The sequence below is a fragment of the Fistularia commersonii genome, chromosome 8 (genome assembly GCF_037954325.1).
Source record: "Fistularia commersonii isolate RoL2024-O1a breed Wild chromosome 8, RoL_Fcom_v1.0, whole genome shotgun sequence".
NCBI lineage: Eukaryota > Metazoa > Chordata > Actinopteri > Syngnathiformes > Fistulariidae > Fistularia > Fistularia commersonii.
This window is the reverse complement of record NC_141291.1, coordinates 7,843,591-7,862,737: the sequence shown is the minus strand read 5'-3', so window position 1 is coordinate 7,862,737 and position 19,147 is coordinate 7,843,591.

Sequence of the window (19,147 nt, the reverse complement as noted above, 5' to 3'; positions counted from 1 at the left end):
CACAGGGAAAAATGAACAACGCGGAAGAAACGCGTAATGTACCCCGCATCGCCGCCGCTTTACATTGTTATTGACAAGTATTATGCCGTGGCTGTGGGTGGAGTGGGTGTTCGCTGGCGGGGTGACTTGAGGTAATTGCAAGGGAAAAAAAAAAAAAAAAAGAAAAAGGAGATTGAGTCCCCTTTAACCCTCTCATCCGCTAATTAGGCTACGTGCTATCTGGGAAGGTCAGCGCGTTGACCAGACGGTATATACTTCTCACTGAAGAAATATGAGGAATTTATACATGGGCTTATTTCGGACCAGGCAGAAGCTACCGCTGTTCAAATGCGAGCGGAAACAAAATAATTTGCCTTTTTTTTCTTATTGTTCCGTCAGTGTCTTAAGTTTTGCCGGATGGGAGTGAAGACGCGGCTCAGCGGGACGTTTCTCAAATTCAAAGCGAGCCTCAAATGGCTTCCGTTTTTGGGAAAAAAATCATTTGTCGAAAGTTTTTCGGACGCTCGAAAAAGAAGGTCCTTGTAATGCCTCGCCGTTGGAACTCGGGGCAGGTCCTTTTCTAATACCTTCTCAATCGCGCCGTGACCTCCAAATTTCCTCATGTCATTTAACCTTCTGGGTTTCTGTCATGACTCGTGAAAATATCATGGGCAATTTAACCTAACAGCCCTTTTCTTTGTGTAATTACACCCATTACAGTGATGGGGGTTTCACTGCGTCACGTGTTCTGTCCTCTCGTCTCCACCAAGGGTTGTCTTCCTCTTTCGGCCGCCAAAATACCCACAAATCCCCCTGTAATCGTACACCGGAGGGGTCCATGAGGAGGGTGGTCCTCTTTGGCAGGAGGTATGCCGACTGAAACCGGTAGCTGAGAGGATCATTACTGCTCGGTGGCACAGACGTCCATTCGTTTCTGTTGAAAAGAGAAGATGATGATGGCGATGAGGGACTCCGAGGACGGAGATCTGAGCATCGCGGTCGGATGTGGATGATATGTATTATTTAACAACTCGTGATGATAGCCCCCTAAATGGAATATTCCTGCAGTATGCAGTATTTTGCAAGTAAATTCAAGGTATTAGTAAGTCCATATATATATATATATATATATAGATATATATATATATACTGCAGTAGAAGAGAGCACCCTGCATCTGCACTGTGCCTTTTACCCATCGAGCATCCGTGGTTTCAGATGCTTCTTTGCAGTTGTCTTTGCGGTGGAGGTCAGGCCTCCATGTTGTGAGGGAAAATGCCCGTGGAGCTGGTGGGTGGTTGAAGAACGGTGCGCATTGAGGAAGAGGAAGGTCTTCTTTATGTAGTTGTCGACTACTCGATGATGTTAGCTTCCCAACTTCCTTGGTCGAGACAGGGAAGACCTTGTGAAGGTGTTGGTTGGTCCTACGAGCATTGGTCAGGTCAAATTTTATCTACATTGCATCAAATAATTACACTTTTTCAACGTCCAGCAGGTCTGGACCATACTCTTTCCGATGTTCTCCATCCAACATTCTTCAGAAACCACTTGTTGGCCAGGAGACAATAAAAGCCTTGGAAAGATCTCAGCTCAATATGGGTGGCCCACTGCCTCTAACCCTCTGTCTAGAAGGATTGGTTAGTTTTTCCTCTTCAAGCAAACAGATACGACATGAAAGTAACACCAATCACATCACTGAATATAATCTCCTCACATTACAGATGTATTAGCTATGCAGATAAAAATTTAATTACGATATAATGGAATCATTGTTTTCGTTCCGTTATACACACACACATATATATACTTTCTTCTTTCGGCTTTTCCCTTCAAGGGTCGCCACAGCGCATCAACCTTCTCCATCTAACCCTATTCTCTGTTTCCTCCTCTCTCACACCAACTACCTTCATATCATCCCTCACTACGTCCATAAATCTTCTCTTTGGTCTTCCTCTAAACCTCCTGCCTGGCAGCTCCAATTCCGGCATCCGTCTACCAATATATTCTCTATCCCTCCTCTGTGCATGACCCGACTGTTTCCGTCTGGCTTCTCCGACCTTCTCTTCAAAACATCTAACATGCTGTTCCTCTGATGGACTCATTCCTGATCCTGATCCTATCCATCCTGGTCACTCCCAACGAGAACCATAGCATCTTCATCTTTCGTTATTGTAACTGTTTCTAGGCCATACAGCATCGCTGGTCTCATCCCTCACACACACACACACACACACACACACACACACACGTATGTTCAATGGGCATTGTTTGTGATTATTCACATATAATCTACTGTTACCATGGGATTAATCTGATTAAAAATGCCAGTATATGACAGCACATGTAGATGTTTATCTTTTAATTTTTAATTTTCATTTAATTAATTTTTCGCAGTATGCTAAAGTATTTAATTTTTGTCACTATTAAGGAATCCAGTTGCAATACAAAGCGTGAGACAGCAATTATGCAAACACCAGGCTTATTACCAAGCCTGTCATGAAATCTCCAAAAAGTGGAACGTGTTTCTGGAGGTGGGCTGCTGTGAGACACTCTCAACAGCACAATCATCATTTGGATGGCAAAATCAAATTGCGGCACGCCATTTCTCCTTGACAAATCAGACTTGGGTTCATCACGGCTCATTAAAGCTTACAAGCCAAACAACACCGGAGGAAAAAGGCTGCCGTCGTGAGCGCTGAAAACCCTCATTTGTCGGTTTCAAGTTCCACCAAAACCACAATTTACTCCGGACGATCACGCTCTTTACTGTTTCCCAAATTTCTTTGGGAAACTTTGCTCTTTTTCTGCAGACTTTTGTCAAATCAAACCAACCTTTGTTTTTCAATCGTGTATTTGCTCATTTGCTTGATTGTGAGGAGGAGGCTGCGAACACAGAATGATGAAGAAGAGGCGGCGAAATTACACAAATGTACAACACTTCCCGTTACCTGAACTGACCTTAACTTAATTGAGCTCTGGAAATTCTTCACATTCCAGACACGTTTGAAGATGCCGCAGGTGCTTTTTTTTAATTGAAGAAAGCTAGATGTAGAATCTCATCCGCTCGAATATGAAGTGCAGCATCTGAAGTGAATGCAGTTCAAGCTTGGTGGTGAGAAACCCACATGTACATCAACAATTCTTAATTTCACTTTTACGTTAAGGGGTTTTAGAGCTCCCGCTTTCCCCCGATGAACAACGAAGAAACATTCATTCATTTTATGATTGTTTTTCTGTGTTTTGCAATTAGTCTGAGCTCACTTTGGGGTGTTTCATGCACAAGACACCTTCCTTTTTTATGTGAGATTTGTTCTCCTAAACTAGTGTGGATGTGGTATTTTCTATTTGACATTAAACTGTAAGGATGACATACAGCGATCCATAAAAGTTGAGTTCAATTTTATTTTAATGGCCCCAATTGTCTGTTTTGCTGCTGATGCCAAGTTTTTGGACATCAGCAGAATAACATACAAAGAACAGAAAGTGACAAGCTAAAATAGAAATTAAACAAAATAAGATAATAATAATAATAATAATAATAATAATAATAATAATAATAATAATAATAATAATAAATAAATAAATAAATAAATAAATTGAAATACGTTAAGTAATTTCAATTAAAAGAAAGTATAATCTTAAGTATGGCCAAGTTATATTTATATTGTCTTTTAGTTCTGGTTGTGTATTTTTCACCCTTACTGTTCTTTTATGTTGTCCACTCTTATCCCTGATGTTGTTGTTGTTGTCTATTTATTTGGGAATTGCTTGCAATTGTCTGTCGTCCGTCTATCTATTCATATTCATATTTATTTTACTTTTTTTATTTTTTGATATTATAACTCATCTTATCTTATCTTATCTTATCTTATCTTATCTTGTCTTATCTTATCTTATCTTATCTTATCTTATCTTATCTTATCTTATCTTATCTTATGCATACTTACCACATTTACAGAAGGAAATAAAATCAATGTGGAAAGTGGTGATCATGCCAATGTACAGCCAGCCATGTGAGTGATTTATTGTACAGTGTTATGGCTTGTGGCAGGAGAGACTTCCTGTATCCGTCCGTTTGACAGCAGAGCTGTAACACTCTGCCGGAGAAGCTGCTCTGCTGTCTGTCCAGCGTGAGATGGAGGGGGTGGTCCTGGTTGTCCTTGATGGATGACACTTTCCTCAGTGCCTTCCCTTCCACCACAATCCCCAAGTTCTCCAGCCTGAGACCGATGACAATCTCCCGTTGGTCCTGTTTAGTCTGAAGCCTGTTCTTCAGAAAAAAAAAATTGAATTTTATATTTACTCATACACTTTCAATGTGTCATCTTTAAAACAGAAACAGAAAAAGAGTTAAGCGACTCTTTCCCCGTTTTTGCGCTGCACGATTGAGATGTTCGAGACAGTCTGACAAGTCCAAGTGTTCACATGCCCATCTCTTCTCAGGTGTCAAAATGTTGGGGGTTCCGAAACCTCCCAACACGTCGCGACTTCAAGTGTTATTTGACTTTATGAAGGATCGAGAAGTTTGGGGCCTCACAGACTTTTCGACAGGTGAAGTCTTGCAAGATTTATCTGACAGGAGGTACCAGGGAAGATTTTTACGAAACCTCGTTTGTCAGGACTTATTAACACCACGGAGGAAAGGAACAAGGATGCTGAGCTGAAAATCTGACCGAGGTTCTCATCCTGCAATGTTCGGAGGACACCTCTACTCCTGGTCGGTCTTTAACTTGTTTAATTTCCAAATGTTTAAATCTTTTAGCTGCCATAAATAAATAAATAATTTTAAAACAATCGACACGTTCAAACAATTCAGTAAGGCTGTCAAAAGTAAAGCATTCATCTAGATTCATTAATTGACATGACTAAAGTGATTAATATATATACATATATATATATATATATATATACATATATGTGTGTGTATGTATATAGTCACCTTCTTAAAATAATTGCCTATATTAATCAATATCGACATAAATCAAGTCTGTATTCATCATCTCTGATTTCCTCAAGTCTGAGTATTTTGAAAAAAATGGAAAAAATGACTTAATTTAGGAAGGCCATAGTATATATATTTATTCTCACCAACACCATATCTAATACAATAAATTCTAAATGGGTATTAGTCATGAATAATCAAGAATAATCTATTGAGATTAATCTGATTAGAACTGTTTATCGGTTGACGGCCCTAATCTACAGATATACTGTTGTGGTTTAAATGGTTTCCCAATGCAGTGGAAAGAAGTTGATCGATGGTTTGATGTCAAACGGAGGAAAATGAAATGTAAATGCTTTGGACGCTGACTTTAGTTAAAAACATGAGAATTACAAACACATTCAGAAATACGAATACTGACAAACCGGTTCTTTAATCACCTACTGGATTACAACCGCAGCTGTGAGATGTTCTCCATCAGAAGTTGACCACGGCACCAAGGCCTGGTGGGTTCCAACCTCAGGTTGTGCTCTGGTGTGAATGGATGAACAGATGACTAGATCCATGGATGAATGGGTGAAGAGGTGAAAGATTGGATAAGTGAATGGTTAAGTGGATGACTGAATGAATTGGTGAATTCTGTGAATGGGTAAATGGGTGGATGCGTGAGTGAGTAACGGAAGAGATGAATGGGTGAACAGGTAAATGGATGATTTGGTGAATGTATGGGTGGTTTAATGGGTGACTGTGTGAATGAACAGGTAAATGGGTGAATGGATGAATGGGAAAGTGGATGACTAGATGAAATGGAGAATGTGTGAATAGGTGAATGTTTGAATCGGTAAATGGCTGATATGTGAATGGCTGAATGGGTGAATGTATGAACAGGTGAATGGGTGAATGCATGGATGGGCTAATGTGTGGATGGGTGACCAGGAGAACGGGTAAGTGAATGAATAGATGAACAGGTGAAGGGGTAGTCGGTCGATGGGTGAACAGGTGATTGTGTGAGTGGATGAACAGGTCCATGGGTGGATCACTGCATAAAAAAACCTTCAAGGTCTTTGATAGAAAACCAATGTCATTCCATGTTTGTAACATTTTTAAAAAGTACAATTTATTGAGCCTTGAGAGTTTTAAAAGTTTTAAAATGGCTTGTCTAATGTGCAAGGTATTAGATGGACTTGCCCCCACCTCCCATGTTGGACTTTCTCAAAAAAGGGTCAGGACCAGGGCCTCCTCCGGAGGGGACTGTGAGGTCCCACTCAGGAACAGCCTTTGGACAAAATGCTCTTTCTGTAAAAGCAAGTAAGATCTGGAACAGCCTCCCACTTGCCATTAGGAAGTGTCCCACATTACAAACCTTTAAAACTCACCGCAAGCAGTGGTTGAAAGTAAATCAGTCCTGGAACCATTAACTCTTAACTTCTTAGTAATGTACTGTACTGTGCTGTTATTGTAACCTTTTGCTCTTTCTTATGTCTTGTTGTGTCTTTCTGCCAAGGGACTGCAAATGTAAATTAGCATTTTTGCAATAATCCGGCATATTTACGTCTAATAGATGCGTCTGAATGGATGTTCACTAATGTGCACTCATCCAATCAAATAAACAAAACAAACAATGGATGAATTGACACATGGGGGAATAGGTGAATATATGAGTGGATACATGTATTGACGGGCGCATGTGTTCATGTGTGAGCGGGTGAATGGATGAACGAAGCACCTCTGCAAAGCTGAAGAATCCTTTCTGAATCAGGTCACATCCCTCGGAGTTTAAAGTGATATCTGTTTTCTTTCTTCCTCCTGAAGGACACGGCTGAAATCTAAAATAAATACCCTTTGCTTATCTTCCTCAACATATCCGCTGGATCTAATTTCATATTGTCCTTTCCTTAAGTCTGTAGTGTGACTATACTATTATGGGATGCCAGAAGCCTCGGGTCCGGAGTGAAAAGTCCCATTAATAAAGAAGAGATTACTTTGGCTGGCTGTCAAGGCCCAGCGCTGCTCAAGGATTGATGCGTTCACATTAGATCAGCCCCTTCAAAGGTCCTTCTGAGGGATGGAGGAGAGCTTACAGTGACGGGACGTCCGTCCGACGTTTGTTTTCGGTTTCCGCGGGGAAACCTCTCCCTCTTTCAGCACTAGAACTCGTCCGGGATCCACAGACGCCTGAAAGATGGAGGAGTCTCCACGTTCTCCCCGTGTCTGTGTAGGGTTCCTCAGGGTTCCTCAGGGTTCTCCAGTTTCCTCCCGCGGTCCAAACACATGCAGGAGCTTCAATGGAGACCCTACATTGTCCATGTGTGAAGGAGAGGGTGCTTGCGAAAGATCATAAATAACATATGAACAGATGATTTATTTGTTATTTTATCTATTTAATGTGTCGGTAGAAGGATGATGGGGTTGGAGCTGCCAGGCAGGAGGTCTAGAGGGCGACCAAAGAGAAGATTTATGGACGTGGTGAAAGAGGACATGAAGGTAGTTGGTGTGAGAGAAGAGGATGCAGAGAACAGGAGGTGGTCACCATGGCGACCCCTTAAGGGAAAATCTGAATGCAAAAGAAAATCTATCCAACTAACCATCCATCCATCCTTCCACCCATCTATCCATCCATGCGTCTGTCTATCTATCCATCCGTCCGTCTATATAAGAAATATGCTCTTCTGTTCGTACGATACATCTTAATGACAATGTGTTTAATTTTGCTCTGTCTGTACTTCCTGTCTGTCTATCTGTCCTTTGAGTCCGTTTGTCCTTTTCGAGTTGCCTCCCCCTTCAACCTGAGTGTTCAGTTGATCACTCCCCGTTGTCTGATCCATCGCTCAGGACGTCGCCGCCGCTGACTCCCTCTGACGGCGCTGAGGCGAGAAAATGAGAAATGACTTACACAGTTTAGCTGCTCTTCATTTCCACTCACTTATTATTATCAAACACACACACACACACACACATAATAAATGATGTGCTCGCCCAACAGACGCCCGGATCTTTAATATGTTGAGAGTTTGTATTAATTTATTTAATTCTGGGCGTCAACCTGGTGCGCTGACATACCGAGGGTTTAGTAGACTTTGACACGGCGGGGAGTGATGGCCGCCCCGTACCGCACTAATTAGTTGTCATTCATTATTGATTAAAGTCTGAATGTAAATAATAAATGTAAATTGAATTTTATTCGGGATATCCCATCAGCCGCGTTTACCTTGGGAAGCGCTGAGGCTGGATGTAAACACGGCGGCGTAATTGCACCATAATTGGTTGATGTGATTTTGTTGGTGGTGTGAAAGGGCAAAGGGGGGTGGGGGGGCGGCGGGCTGGCTTTTATTCTCATTTGAATATTTGAATATCTACAATTTTAATATGCAGAAAGAAGTCGACGTTGGTCGTTTTGTTGTTTCTCTCTGCATACATATATTATATTGTGTTATGGTATTATGTTATATTATACATGTATGCTATATATGCATACATATATACGCATACATATACACACATATTTACATGACCCTTTAATCTTTTCAAATAGGCATAAACACACAACAAAATGAATTAATTGATTTAATTCACAGATAAGGAGTCATTTCATGATCTATTTTTTATGCGATGAGTAATTAATTTACGTAGTTGTTCAAATAATGTATTTAATCAATATGTTATTCATAAATAATTGATATTAATTTTTCAGTATTTTAATGTATCAATTTTATTTATTCATTGACCTATCTATCTATCTATCTATCTATCTATCTATCTATCTATCTATCTATCTATCTATCTATCTATCTATCTATCTATCTATCTATCTATCTATCTATCTATCTATCTATCTATCCACACATGCCTGTGCACACACACACATAAATAACTTCAATGATAAACATATCCAATGGGCATTTTTCCTTTCCTACATGGAGCTCAAACCGAAAACGTTTGTGCCTGCGTCCGAGCCTCACACACCTGGAAAGAATATCTGCATTGTGTCAATGGGTGAGCGTGTGTGTGTGTGTGTGTGTGTGTGTGTGTGTGTGTTTGTGTGTGTGTGAGTGTGCGATGCACATTAGTTCACGCACAACTTCAGCAGCCCCCCTTCGTTTCCAGCCACCGACCTCATGCATTTGGAGCGTCTGGCCGCCTCCATTGTGCATGCACATATTGTGAGGCTCGTGCTCCCGGAGTCAGAAAGAAGCCATCGATGCAGTCCTCAGAAGTAGCACATCATTAATAACGAAGGGACCTTTGAAGATCCTGCATAAATGTCTAATTAGGTTTGGTAACCTTTAGGAAACTCAAGTGGGTGAATACTAAACAGGCCCGGAGATCTTGTATTGCATGGCAAACTGAACACTCAACATGTGGGAGAGAAGGCTGACATTGAAACGGTCATGCCCCCCCCCCCCCCCCCCCCCCCCCCTCCGAAAAGGGCATGTAGTTTAAGCCACATTAGAAGTGTTTCCTCCATTGACCAGATTCTGGTCCATTTATTGCAGTTAGACAAAGATGTTATCAAACTAGAACAAAATATCTCGTTTTTTTCCTCCCCCTCGGGGTGGTCTCTGTCTCTGTTCCACAAATACTATATTAAGCCTGCGTGGCATTTAGCAGACCCTTAAGTTTAAGTATTCAAGCCACCAGCGTTGTTCTCGATGATATTAAGCTGCGTGATGTGACCTACTGCAGAAAACAGAAAATACAACGGTATGGAACGGAGGCCGGTGAACCGTGAAGGTACCAAGGATCAGTCGAAACGGGTGTTGCTGAAGCGATCTGTGCGCGACGGAGGCGTCACGCAGTTTTCATGGAACCACAGTCACACTAACTCCACGTATGCGCATATTTAAGCTGCGGCCTTCATTCGCAGCAGGAAGACTCTGTGGAACAGATGTATTGTCTATTATTGTCAGAGTATTGTCAGAGTAGGTTGCTTAGTAATGGCAGGGACTGATGATGATGATGATGGTGATGATTATTATTATTATTATTAAAATCTTTATTATTATTTTAATTATTGTTGTTATTCTTAATTATTATTGTTGTTATTATTAGTAGTGCCGTTGTTGTTGTTGTTATTGTTGTTGTTGTTGTTCATTCATTCATCCATTTAGTCATTCATCATCTGTACCACTCATTTTGTCAAAAACCAACCAAGGATCTTCTTACTGTCAGTCAAAAGTGGAAAGAAAGCACTTTAACAACTTTCAATCTTTCATTATCATTATTATTATTATCATCATTATTATTAATATCATTATTTCGTTTAAGATGTTGTCATCAGCATTATGATGATGATGAGAATTGCTTTTCTGGTTATTAATTACCATACTTATACTTATTATAATAATGATAACTGTTTGGAATATCATTGATTACAATGGTGATAATAAGTGTGTTAACAGACTTGTTCACTCATATTTCCATTGTTACTCAAAAAAAGGAAAAGTTCAGAAAGACATTTAAAAGATTAATCATGCCATTATCCCTCCAGCAAACATTGATTGTATAAGTCATAATCCCTATCACCCACAAGCAGTGTAATCATACCAAAAATAATATATGTATAGTCTGTTTTCTTTCAGCATCCAGTCCTGGAACTTTACCAAAGTAGAAGAAATGGAAACACATACATTGGCGGACCTGCAGTACATTGAATGTGTGCACACTCGACATATTTATCATATGCACACAAACACACACACACACATACGCGAGCAGACGCACACAGTGAGTTGTCAGAGTGCGGTGTAAAATCAGAGGGGCTGTTAATGGAGGCGGACAGCTCGGTTGCTGTTTCATCAAAGTGCAGAGGAAATGCAGATCTGTGTCCTGCAGGATGCAAGGAATGCGATCGGCTTCCTTCTGTCTGCTGAATTTAAAACACATCCCAGCGGGGAGCTGACAGTCCTCCCATGTGTACAGTGACTTTCGAATGGCCAGACGCGGAAAATACTGCCATTCACTCGCCCCGTGTGTTTGACACGACCCCATAGGCTCCTCAGACGTGTTCCTCCGCAAGGCAGATGTTCTCAGATGCCGGCGCTGATGAGAATGGCAATGAGCGATTCCAACAAAATGAGTTTAAAATACATCTCATGTGTCTGATAGATAAAACCTACATATTCACAGCATCCAGCAGCAAAGAAGAATAATCTTTTGGATGTTGGGGGACACTTTAATCCGGCCCTGTGCTCTCCTTTGTCGTCTTTGTCAGCCAGGTCTGGTTGGTTGGAATTCCTGCCTATTAACAAGTGTCACGGGTTGGGAACTTGCATTGATAGAACTTGTCGATCTACCAGACGTGGTTTCAGTGATTGTCCAGGACCTGGAGGGTCAAGAACCAAGATGGTGTCTGATTGGGTGAAAAAATCTGAAAACAGAAATTACGTGTCATACGCACACAAATAAATGCAGAAAATTACAAATGACCAAAAAAACCTCATTGATTAAGCTGTTTGCCTTCATATTCGGACGGAAGCAACGGGTACTGATGTAAGTATTGAAATGATCATTCATCCTTTTAGTTACTCTTTCATACATTCATACATTCATACATTCATTCATTCATTATCTGTGACCCTTATCCTACACACAAGGTTGCAGGAATGCTGAAGCCTATCGAGGACTGTGATTGGGCGAGAGGCAGGGCTCACTCAGACCAATCACAGGGCCGCATATAGAGACATACAACCAATCACTCACTTATTCACACGTCATATAGGGACGTATAAATATTTACTTTTTCATTCACATGTCAAATGAAAACAAACAACTATTCACCATTTTCATTCACAGGTCAAATAGAAACAATAATTCACCCTCTCACTCAATCATCATATCGCGACATACAAAGATTCTCACTCTCATATATGTTATACAACATCCAACTATTCAATCACATATAGAGACATCCAACTAGTCACTCTTATTTATGCCAAATCCAGACATACAACTATTCACCCTCTCATTAACACGTTAAATGGAAAAATACAATCATTCACTCATCATAGAGACATAAACTCTTCATTCACTTGTTATAGTTATACGATTCAATCACATATAGAGACATATAATAATTCACTTAAAAAAGGAGACATTCAACCATTGACGTGTTAGACATCCAAGCATTCACTCTGTCATTTGCACATCATATTGAGACATCTCAGTCACGCAGATAGATATACAACTATTTAATCGCATATAGAGATGTACAATCATTCACCCTCTCATTCACGTATTTTACAGTTCGTCTCCGTCAGTGATTTGTGTCAAAGGTAAACTTTTCCCTGTGAAACCCCGTAAATGCACTGAGCTCCACACAAAGGGCCCTGAAAAGAATGTCAACCTGTGTTTGCTCTGATGAAGCCGGTGTTGTAAACATTGTTTTGAAGGTGCAAAACGAAGCATCCACTTTAACACAGCGCCGCCTCTTCTTCTTCGACTTCATTACCCAATGAAGGGTGTGAAATTTCAAATATGAAGTGAGACACACACTTTTATCACCTAATTAGCCCGCAGTCAGACACCTTCCCTTAACGGCAGCTCCTTATTTAGAGAAAAAAACCACAACAAGCTCGACTCGTCGCCATTACGTGTCAAACCGGGGTATTTACCCAGAGCTACGGCCGTTCCGTTTAAAGCACTAGAACGGGAGGCCAGATGCTTTGTCATTGAGCGTTTAGAGGACGAGTTCCATGTTAATCCACGGGCTTCCAGGTCAGAGCCTCCGACATGAACCAACATGTTGAAATCCAGATCCTGCACAGATCCCCGCGCGGTTCCTCTCTCCAGCGCCACGGAGGGAAGGTGTCAAACGGGTTTTTGCCTTCCGGATGGAGACGGGGGTCCGCGGAGACCCCCAATTTTCTGAGTGAACGGTCCCGGAAGGAGCTAATGACATGTTAATGCTGAACGGCAGACATTAGGGAGGCTTGGTGACGACAATCCAAATTTCCTCAGGGGAGAGGTGTGTGCGCGCGTGAGTCTCGCGTGGCGTTGTCACGCAAACAAACTCGATAAACACAAAATTCGTCGGAAAACGCCTGCTGAAGGGACTCAGGGGTGGCTGACAAATTGTCAGGGATCTGAGAGAAGAATGAAGGAGTTGAAGACCATGTAACTTTTTCGTAGAACAAGGATTACGCCTCCGCAGTGTGTTTAGCCCCGGAAAAAGCAAAAAACAAAAACAAAAACAAACAAACTGTGAGGCCTCCTTTGTTTCCCGTGAGGATAATTACACCGGTAACTTTCCAACAAAACGTCACCGAAAACTCGGACGGATCTCGGGAAAACATTCAAAAAGGTTGACTCCTCTGCCTTTTTTCACCAGGCACCATTTCATCCGTGGCGTGTTTACCGTGGCGGTTGTAGCGGCGGTGGCGGCGGGAGGAGGTTAGCCTGAGAGATGCCACAGCTGATGCGGAATTGCTCTGCTTTCCCAGGTGTATCTATATATACATACATCCCCCTGTGTGGGTTTACTGTTGGTATGTGTTCGTCTTTGGCTGAGCACCGCCGCCGCCGCCGCCACCGCCACCGCCGCCGATTGCTTTCCCCAACGCCGTCTCCAGTGTGCGCGGCATATGGCTATTGTGATGGAAGGTAAAAGGAAATGACAGGCCATTTGAAGATGCTCTAGTCGCCGCATCATGAATAATGCAGAGGGTGCAGCGAGCAGGTTCTTAGCACAGGCTTCAAAGTTTATCGGCCTCCCCGTCTCCCTCGGAGAGACTACAGTGCTGCAGGGAGATTAGTCCGACACTGAGCAGAGACCTGGTCAGACTCAATTAAATGCAAGCGGGATAATTCCATCCTCTCATTGTGCTGTTCGGTTTTATTAGAAAAAAAAAAAAAGGGAAAAGAACAGCCTGCGTGCTCGAGCTGTGAAACCACAATAGAAAGTGAAAAAAAAAAAAAAAAAAAACAGGGTGGATATTTAATCCAGGAATCACTTTCTGTATTTGAAAGACATGGAAATTAGTGGATTGTATAAAAAAAAAAAAACAAACATGACGGGTTCATATTTTCCTTGACATTCACTGTCAAACACAATCTATAACAATGAATAAAAAAAAAAAAATTAAAAAAGTGTAGCAGCGTAGAAACTTGACGCTCCGCTAATTGGCTCCGGATAGATTTGTGTTAAATTATCGTTGATGGATTTAATAGTCCCATTGATAGATGATTTATTTGTCGTTCTGATTTAAATGTATAATGTAGCCGTAAACTCTTTGAAACCTAAAAGTAACTCTGGCTTATTATTAAAATAGGCCTGTTTTCCTCAGGAGTTCCAGGAGTCTTTTGAGATCTAATTATCCCTAAAGCTCCTCCTGACGGCACGAGCGAGCCTACAGAACTCTTCCTTTCACAGTGGTTGTTCTAGCATGTAACTATTTTCCATGTCTATACATGATAAACAAACACTTATGCCACCCACATATTCAACCCTTTATCAAGCCAGGCTTGGCTAATGATGATGAAACCGCGTAAAAGTACAAAGCGCGGCTAATTAGACCATTGTCGATTATGGCTCATTAATGCTGATGCCGGCCTGCCATGTCTTTTTTTTTTTTTCCCAATCATCGCTGGAGCGGGCTCCGGTGCATCATTTTCTAATTGCTTTAATTCATCTTTACTTTGACATGGCATTACTATTGGCCGAGTGCTTAAATGCAGATTAATGAAATTGAAATAAAAAATAATATTTTTCAAAAAAATCTCCAAATCATTGAAAAGGTTGGTTATTTGTTTGGGATGGAGGACCCTCCCCTCCGAGAATATTCGATGTTAGATATCGCTCCAAAAGTCTTTTAGTCACAGAGGGAAATAAAACCGTTGAATGTGCAAACATAAAATTATATTAATTCATTCATTCAACACATCCTTCACTCAGACCCAGCCGAGCCCATCTGTCATCAGGCAGTGGTGGGTCTGGATCCATCATAGGGCTGAACATTCACCCTACATAGATGTATAATTCTACTCATTATGGCAAATATATATGATATATGTATGTATATTTAAGTCTATGTTTTTATGTATGACATATACATATACACACATATATATGTATATATACATATACATTCATACATTAAAAACATACATATCTACATATATTAAGAGAGAGAGAGAGATTGATATAGATATAGACATGGATATAGACATAGATATAGATATAGATATAGATATAGATATAGATATAGATATACTCCTGAAAATTTTTTTTAGACAGTGAGGGGAAAAGAGGAAACCTGAGTTTTTGGATATATATACATATATTTTACAAAAACACAAGTATATACATTTGTATATACATACATACATATGTGTGTGAGTGTGTGTGTGTATGAGTCTGTACGTGTGTATATATATAAATGAATATATATATATATATATATATATACATATTCATATATATATACACATCCAAATACATATATACTGATACATATATACTTTTAGTTGTGCGTGTGTGTATGTGTGTGTGTGTGTGTTTTTTATGCATGCACATATGTATGTACGTATAAAAACAAAAATGTTTATGTATAAATGTGTGCATATATATATTTTTTGAAACACACACAAATATAGAATGTCTGAGCTGACAGCTTCAATGCACAAATAATGAATGCCAAACCATCATCACCTATAATCAATTCCTGACTGTTGTATATTTATTGATTGATTGATTGATTGAAATATAATTATTCTATCTAGGAGGGGGTTACTGGAAACAACAATACCTTTACTCTTCTTCTGTGTCCTCTTTGACTTGTAGCTCGCAAATCTTCAGGATCGAGGACTCGGCTGGGCACTCATAGACACGGGCACCTCACAGCAATGCTAAACACACACACTGACACACAGTCACTCAGAAAGCATAGCTCCCAAGAGAATTATTTATATTGCCTCTTTCTGGGACCAGTATAATTTGAGTGGCCCTATAGAGTACATAAACCCCGGGTCTGACGGGTCCCCTGCAGCAAGTAGGGAAACTGTGAGCACCGCTAGAGGAGTTGTCCACTAACAGTGGAGCAGAGGCACAATTCTTGGTTGTTTATATGTGTGTGTGTGTGTGTGTGTGTGTGTGTGTATATATATATAGATACACACACACACACACATATATATAAATGTTTATATACACACATATATAAAAATATAATATACATACATATATAAAAATATAAAAAATATATATACATATACATGCATATATATATATATATTTATGTGTGTATATATACATATATATGTATCTATCTACACACATCCATTCACAGTATATTTCACTGTATTTCACTGTATATTTTTGTCATTTGTAATATACTGTCTATAGATACATATGTGTACGTAGATGTGCATGTAGATACTGTGTATGTATGTATGTATGCGTGTATATACATAAATATACTGTATCTATTTATATCTATACTGTATATATACAGTATGTATACACATATATATTTTGTGTGTGTATATACATGTATGCTATTATTATACATTATATATTTTATGTATATCCATATGTATATGGTACATATACACTCTATATACCATATATAGGGATATACATATTATGTTTACATATCTATAAGTGTGTTTTTGTGTGCTTGTGTATATAAGTATGTTTGCATAAGTGTACACATTTAAATCTGTATATATATAACGACATATATACAGAAATATGTCACATATGTGATGTGTGTTTGTATGTATGTGCACATATATGTATGTGTGTAGAAGATACATGTGTGTGTGTCTGTGTTTGTATAGTTGTATGTATATATGCATACACACACACACACACGTGTGTACACATATACATACCTAGACATAAAAACTCACATACATGCACACAAATGTGTGTCTGAGTGTGTGTGTGTCTCTTCTGCACATTATGTTAATGATGTTTGTGTGTGCTTCTTTATGTAAATTGACATGCGTGTATGAGTGTTTGTATATATTCAGATTTATATACGCATATATACACACTCATATTTACATACCAACTCAGATGTAAACACACATACGTACACAAACGACATTTTGTGTGTGTGTGTGTGTGTGTGTTTTTGTGTGTGTGTTCTGTACATTATGAACAGGCCAAAGTGATGCCTGCTAAACAAACCCAAACATGTGTTGCACCTCCTGCTTGACGGGCAGCCGGGAGGTCAAACTCCATTAACAATGTTCCTGTGGACAATCTGCAGAGAGCCTGTTCTCCATCTTGTTGAGAGCCAGGAGATGGGGACGTCTTTGTCAGGGGACAATTTGTTGATGATGCACGGTTATGATAAGGATTGAGTGAAGCGTCCGTGGCGACGGGACGGCTTCCCCGGCCGAGGCGTGCGGGCTAACACGGGTAATCAGCTGCGGTTCAGATTGAGCCCCCGATAGCAGAGTGTTCCTGATTGCTTCTGAGAACCCTGAGGTAGCAGGCCTTCAGGACACCGGCTGCTGATTTTGATTGACGGCTTCGTCGCTCAAAATCAACGGCAACTCTTGCCGCTTCGGATCACTTGGAAGCGTGTGTGTCTCCTTTGAAAGTACTCCATACATTCACTTCTACAAACCGTAAAGCCTTGATGTAACCTCACTGAAAAATTCATTTAGCCTCAGAAACAAAATGAAACCTATTTCTTGAGGCGGCACGGTCGAAAGCCATTCTACCGCACAGCAAGACAATCCCTGATTGGAGGTCTTTCTTTGTGGAGTCTCCATGTTTTCCCCGGGTCTGCGTGGGGTTCCTCCAGGTTCTCCTGGTTCCTCATGCAGGAGGTTCATTGTGGATCCTACATTGTCTAGATCAGGTTTGGCAAACTACGGCCTGCAGGCCACATCCGGCTCGACCGTCTTTTTAATCCGCCCGCTGAAGATCGGTACAGAATTCATTCTTGATGTGAATGATTGAATGATTGGATGAATGAATGTGGGAGCTCAAACAGGAGATTATTTCATTTTTAGAGCTACTTGAGCACACTTGGGAATCTTCCATAGCTGAATGACACAGATTGGCTTTGTGATTTAGACTTGAGTGACACACATGAATGAACCGAACGTGAAACTACAAGTTAAAAACCGGTTCGTGCATGAAATGCAAGCAAACGTCAGACAATGTTCAGACAAATGTTAGATGAGTCTGATACGTATTGTTAACAAATGTGTTTTTTTTCATATGTATCATATCTTGTGCTGGCCCGGCCAATCTGTCAAATTTTAAAAATCAATGCGGCCCCCGAGCCAAAAAGTTTGCCCACCTCTGGTCTAGGTGTTTGAATGAGAGGCCTCAATAAGAGTCCCAGTGATGGACTGGTCAACAAACTCAGCGGTGATAGGCTCAACCCTCATCGGCAGGTAAAGATGACGAATGAATGAATTTCGCTTGACTCGCTGTCACAAAACGCCCGTACAAACTTCGGCTTCTTACAAAAGCTCCTCTCACGGGTGTTAAAAAGCAAAAAGATCGTCGCAAACATTCAGCACATTCGGTGACCTCGGATCCTTCGGACTCCCAATCTCAGACGTTTTGTTTTCGCCTTGGGCTCAAAGCTCCGGAAGCTATGCTAATACCTGTGAGGGGCCAGCGTGTTTACCGAGCCCGGATGTGCAACACGTTAATTGCAGCGAGTTGCATCAGCAGGAATTCTCATTGCCGATCGAGGTCAGGCACGCCTGGATGTCTACGGGACTACGGGAAATGGCGGTGGGCTACTTTTTTAATCAAAGCTGAATATGCGCTGACACGCATCCCGGGTGGTCCGGGAGAAACGTGCACAGTCCTACACGCGTGGGGAATTCATCCGCAGGTGGTCGGGACAAACACGGCCCCATTAGTTGAGTCTCAAAGAGGTGAATACAATCAACTGGCTGAGTAAACTTCCATCAAACGTGTGAATGAAGGAGTGAATTGTTATATATTATATCTCCATATGATCCACGAAAGAGAGAGTGAATTGAATTTCTCTATAAAACATGTAAATGAGGGAGTGAATGGTTGTATGTCTCTATATGATCTGTAAATAAAGGAGTGAATATATGTTCTTATACATACATATATATATTTATATATGTATATATTATATATCCCTAGATCAGGGGTTGGATGTGGCTCCCTGTGGCTTTTGAAAATTATTAACAAATATCTAATTCAAATATATTTTATTTTTAGTTTCTTCATTTTTTAAAATGTCATTTTAAATGTGAAGATTATGGCGATTTTGTAAGCG